Below are 5,889 nucleotides of genomic sequence, written 5' to 3' on the forward strand. Positions count from 1 at the left end.
GAGCGGCTGCGGGTTTTGAATGTCAGAACAGTATGACCTCAGCCTGCTGCACGCCTTATGGAGTCCAATACACAAATTACATAGTTCAGCATTCACAATATTCAGGCACACTTAAATTCACATGCAAAACCTCAAATATATTTATGAATTCACTTATAATATCACATGCAAATTAAGAACATAAAGCGGTAATGGTAATGCAAACCTGTTTGCAAGTGAATTGCAACCTTGAATTGGTGAGTCGGATTGAGTTGGGCGGAGGTGACTTTGATGCAGATGAGTTTCCTTCAGGGTTTCCTTTAGGGTTGCTCTGAATTCTCTGGGTTAGTCTCCAGGGTTTGCTGCGCCTTCTCTCTTGCTCCCGTCTTCCTTCCGTTTTCGTTCTCCTCCTCTCTTTCTCACTGAAGTTGTGGTATTTATAATGCTCTTTTTATGACCTAATGGGCTCAGAATGAAGCCCAGAATTTTCTGGTATTCGCAAGCTTCGCTAGGCGAGTATTGTAGCGAGGGGTTCGCTAGGCGAAGGATTTGCTCGCCTAGCGAGCAAGCCAGTTTGGGCCATTTTCTGGATTTGGCCATCTGTGTGCTGGGCCTTTGTTCTTTTAAGATTAATGCCTTGAAAAATAAGTTGGGGTGCCTTAAAAATGCCTTGTAATGTTAACGGGCAAATTTTGGGGTATGACAATATCCAAGGAGTATGTGAGGTCAGTGGAAGATGATTACCCTGTTATGCAAGTTTCCTTTGAAAATTCCCTGAGGCAGATGACATTTCTTCACCCCGAGGTGTAAATATTAAGGAAACACATTTGTCACTAGCAAGAGATAATGGATAGGAGGCAAGTTAGTGTTGAATTCGACTCATATTATTTATTTTATTTTAATTTTATCGAAGTGCTCTTATTTGATGTAATACTTGTTGTTAAATGAATGAATATTCGTTGTTATTGCTTTTAATTCATTTCCATTTCTTTATTTACTTACCGTACTTCTCTAGGAATTGGCTGACATCTGAGGTCGTATTCGAAAACTTTATTGGACGTCTTTGAGGAACCTTCCCGGTCAAGGGTCTGCTCCTCTTCCATATCCCTCGAGTTTAAAATTGGTTCAAGACTGTCGTAGCAAAGACCCACCTCCTATGCTCTATAGTAGATAACTACCAAAAGGGGGTGATCCCTAATCACCACTTTGTTTCGTGGTCTATTGTCTTTATCCTCGCGTCTTTCGCTGTAGGGCCTAGATTTCTTTAGTCGTACACTTATGGTGTTTAAGAAACACCTTTAACTGTGTGTATCCCTTGTGATGATAAAGAATAAAATTTGGTGAATTTTTTTTATTTATTTCCACGGGAAAATAAATTACATAGTGATGTAGAGTAGATTTTACATGTATGGAAAATAGATACTTAACCAAGCAACATACACTACAAACAAAATGTAAATTTGCTAGGTGCTAATCACCTCGCAATAGTTAAAACCACCTCGCAACGTCTCAAACAAATGAGTTCCATCCACCTTGCTAAAATGTTAGTCGCAACTTCTTGGCTGAGGGATAATCATATCACAAAGTTGCTAGGGGAGAATCACCTCGCAAAGTTGCTATGAGAAAATCACCTCGCAAAGTTGCTAAAGGAATATCACGTCGTAACTCATTTTTACAAGTAGACCTGCTGTCATACCCCGATTTTGACCCTGAATTTTTTCCATTTTTTCATTTGGCACTTGGCCTGAAATTCATTTGCATACATTCATTCCCAACTCCATATTTTTGTTACACATTGATCATTGTCTATGCCTTTTTGATCAGGGTGCTTTTGACTATAAAATAGATTTTAATCATTTGACTTTTGTAATTTTTCAATTTTTGATTTTAATTTCAAATTAAGTTTAATTCCCAAATTTCAATTTAATTTTAATTGTTATTTTTACTAATGATTCAAAACTCTAATTGATTTTAATTTTCAAATAGATGTTAGAATTGATGTCAAAAGTAATTTTAACAAATTATTGGATTAATTTGATTTTAATTGGGTTTTCTACTGATTTTTTTTATTATTATTTAAGTTGATATTTAAATTAGTCTTGGGTTATTTCTAAAAAAAAAAAATCTATTTTTATATCCATAAGTACATTTCAAAATCAAAATAGCATTACAACATTTCATAAATTACAAAATCATGTTCCAAATTGCATTTCTCAACATTTTCATACAAGTTCATCCCATTACATAAATCCTACAAATACAATCCGAATAAACAATCAAGTTTTCTTGTGTTTCTAACCACTTGCCAGTCATGTTATTGGTTCATGGATACTATAACTTTATGGTCTTATTTCATGGTTTTGTTCATGCGCATTATCAGCCAAGATTTTCTTCTCAAGAGTCAAAAACCATTTTGGACATCATAAAGACCGTGTTTAAGAAATTATGCGAGACAATGGAGCCCGAAGAGTTGAATTTGGTATGGAGTTGCTTATATAAGGAAGCGCATGAGTGTGTTAGTACTGGAAACATCAGGCATTTAGGAATTTTATCTATGCTTGTCTCAGCCATAGAGGTGGAAAAGGGGCAAAAGGTGTCTGATTATAAGTCTATGCTTGAACTCGTCCTCTTACTCGTGCGCTCATATATCCCACCTTTGGTTGTTACCAAGTCACAAGAAGATATATGCTTTGTAGGTGAAGTATTGAACTTAATGTTGGCTACTCTCGACGGACTCCGTGGTTACAGCAAATCAACGATACCTGATTGTGCTTCCCAGTGGGCTCCAATTTTCAAATCACAAAGCTCAAGTTTGTTACATTTCATTAAAGAAAAAACTGCTACAAAAGGATCTCTGTTTACTTGCTTTCAAAAGTAATGTTATAAGCGACATAAATAACATGGAGGAGTTCAACGAAGACATTTTATTTGAGGATACCAATTCCCATAATACAATATAGTTCAAGATGATAATCTTAGACTAAGATCTACACCGAGCTTAAAAAAAAGGTCTTTGCGAAAAAGTAACAGCAGAGTGTCTGCTGGAGCCGCGAAATGCCATACAATTGCGTGAGATTGCTGATCCTCTTGGAGCAGAAGTTAACGGTGAATCCGGAAAGAAGGGCTATGTTGGGATCCACGGTTCAGGATTCAGAGACTTTCTTCTAAAGCCAGAGCTTCTACGGGCTATTGTGGATTCAGGATTTGAGCATCCTTCTGAAATACAACATGAATGCATACCTCAAGCAACCTGGGAATGGTTGTTTTTATGCCAAGCAAAATCTGGAATAAAAAAAAACTGTTGTTCTTGTTTTATCAATTCTGCAGCAGGTTGATCCTATTCCATGCCAAGTTTCTGCTCTTATTCTGTGTCATACAAGGAATTAGCTTACCAGATATGCCATGAGTTTGAAAGGTTCAGCACTTACTTGACTGATCTCAAGGTTGATGTCTTCTATGTTGGTGTCAACATTAAAGTTCACAAGGATCTGTTGAAAAATGAATGTCCCCAATTTGTTGTTGGTACCCCTGGAAGAATACTAGCATTGTCCAGGGATAAGGCTTTGAAGAATGTCAGGCATTTCATTTTAGATGAATGTGATAAGATGCTGGAATCACTTGACATGAGGAAAGACGTGCAAGACATTTTCAAGTTGACTCCCCACGATAAGCAAGTTATGATGTTTTCTGCAACGCTCAGCAAGGAAATCCGCCCGGTCTGCAAAAAATTTATGCAAGATCCCATGGAAAATTATGTTGACGACGAAGCAAAATTGACCTTTCCTGGTCTAAATCAGAACTACATCAAATTGAAGGAGGAGGAGAAAAACCGTAAGTTGAATGATCTTCTTGATGCACTGGACTTCAATCAAGTCGTGATTTTTGTTAGTCGAGCAAACCATGAAATTTCCAAACCAAAGCCATTCCTGTTTTAACCCATATTCACTACAGTAAAACGCAATTAATTACCAAAGCGTTAAAAGTTCAAAAAATAACCCAAAACAGAGTTATGACAAAAGCGATTGGAAAAGCTAAAGTACAGATTACCTTTCCGGAAGATAGCATCAAACAAGACAACTCGTTTCTGAGCGAAAAGAGTGCTTCTGAAAACTTTCTCCTTTGGAACCTTTGGGCCAATCTAAACCCTAATCTGTGGCATAAATAGAAGAGGGTGAATCAAAGAGGGGAGCAAACACGAAAAATTGACACAAAACCCTGATCGGATTCGAAAACAAGAGAGAGGCGGCCAAATTAAAACCCTAATCCTAAAAGAAGAAAACCAGCGCTTGAAGAGAGGAAGGGATAAGAAAGCATTACCTGAGCTCGCCGCCGCCGTCGAAGGTTAGCCGTCCTGTCCAATTTTCTTTTGAGAACCATGGATTTTGACTTGTCGCGCTTTGTGCCTTGTTTGAGAGACGATGTTTGAGCGGGTTTTGTGAGAGGGACGAGAGCTTGAGAACACGCGATTGAAAGAGGGTTTGGTGTGATTGAAGTTGAGAGTGACGCGGTTGAGAGAGACTCGTTGGGAGAGTGAGTGATTGAGTGAGGTTAGAGATTGAGAGATAAGTGTGAGTGAGTTTGAATGGTGGAGTGAGAGAGAGTGATACCGAGAAGGAGAGATATGTTGAGCTTCTGTTACGTTTTCTTTTTTTTCCTTTTCTTTTAATTTATTTCAAAATAGAATAAATAATAAATAATAAAAAAAAAACATTCATTTTTCCTAGGATAGTATTTAATAGTGGTATTTTATTATTTTCAATTTCTTCCCTTTGAAAACCCAACAGCCATGCGGCTGGGTTTAACTACCAGTAGACCAATAGTCTTCTTTTTTATTTTAATTTTTATTTTAATCCTTTTTTAATTTACCTTAATTTATATATTTAAGATTAGTGTTAAAATAACAGTTAGTTATTAAATAGCCTAGTGGAGAGAGGGTAGTGCCATAGTCTCAAGAGGAGTGGGTTCAATTCTTGTAGATAGTATTTTTAGTATTTCGTTTCTTTTTTAGCATTTCATTTTTTATTTCTTTTTAGTATTTTATTATCTTTTAGCATTTTGTTTCTTGTAATAGTTTTTATGTCCATGTTTTTCATTAAAATCCATCATGCATGCAAAACCATTTTAAAACTAAAAAAAATCATACTTTTCTCGATTTAATATCGAGCCTCCTTTTTCAAACCCTTGTAAGTCGATTGCTTTTTTAAGCATCGCCGCCAACCTCACATAGCTTACTCTTGGGCTTTCTTACAATGAGCCGGTTCTCTTGCACTTACACTCATGCATTATTTATTGGGACCCGATTTTATTTATTTCATGATTTTTTAATCCCCATTTGACAAATGTACCCCACTCCCCCAATGTGTAATATTTTTGTACTTTTTATTTCTTTATTTGTTTGGTTGTTTAATTAGCTACTAACACAAGAATAAAATCAACAAATTTCAAAAATACAAAAATATGACTCGATCCAACGTCGAGTATTTTTCTCAATAAACAAATCAACTCATTTCTCCCTCCTATTCCATCCCATTCCAAAACTTCATCAAATGCTTGATCCAACGTCAAGCCATTTTTCATAATAAAAACTCAAAAATATTAATTCATATTCAAGCCCTTTTCAATAAAGGTGGAAATGGAACATGATGTATATCATGCACTCCTGAGGTTAAGGTTCGAGACGTATGCCTCGCCAATCTTAACTCTCGCCATCATCCAAATTTGTCCGCTTTGTTTCTTCAAACACTCAGCCAAATTTCATTTAAACGTCCATCAATACTTGATCTAGGTCAAGCCATTTTCACAACAAACTCAAAATACCTAATTCATATTTAAACACTTTTCTCAATAAAGGTGGAAATGGAACATGGTGTATACCATGCACTCCTGAGGTTAAGATTCGAGACGTATGCC

General features: G+C 36.4%; 1 pseudogene; it reads left to right on the forward strand.

Annotated features, from left to right (window-relative positions):
* Window positions 1-2,434: 2,434 nt before the first annotated feature.
* Window positions 2,435-3,914, forward strand: LOC127082038 (DEAD-box ATP-dependent RNA helicase 15-like; annotated as a pseudogene).
* The last annotated feature ends 1,975 nt before the right edge of the window (window positions 3,915-5,889 follow it).

This window comes from Lathyrus oleraceus, chromosome 5, assembly GCF_024323335.1.
Source record: "Lathyrus oleraceus cultivar Zhongwan6 chromosome 5, CAAS_Psat_ZW6_1.0, whole genome shotgun sequence".
Taxonomy (NCBI): domain Eukaryota; kingdom Viridiplantae; phylum Streptophyta; class Magnoliopsida; order Fabales; family Fabaceae; genus Lathyrus; species Lathyrus oleraceus.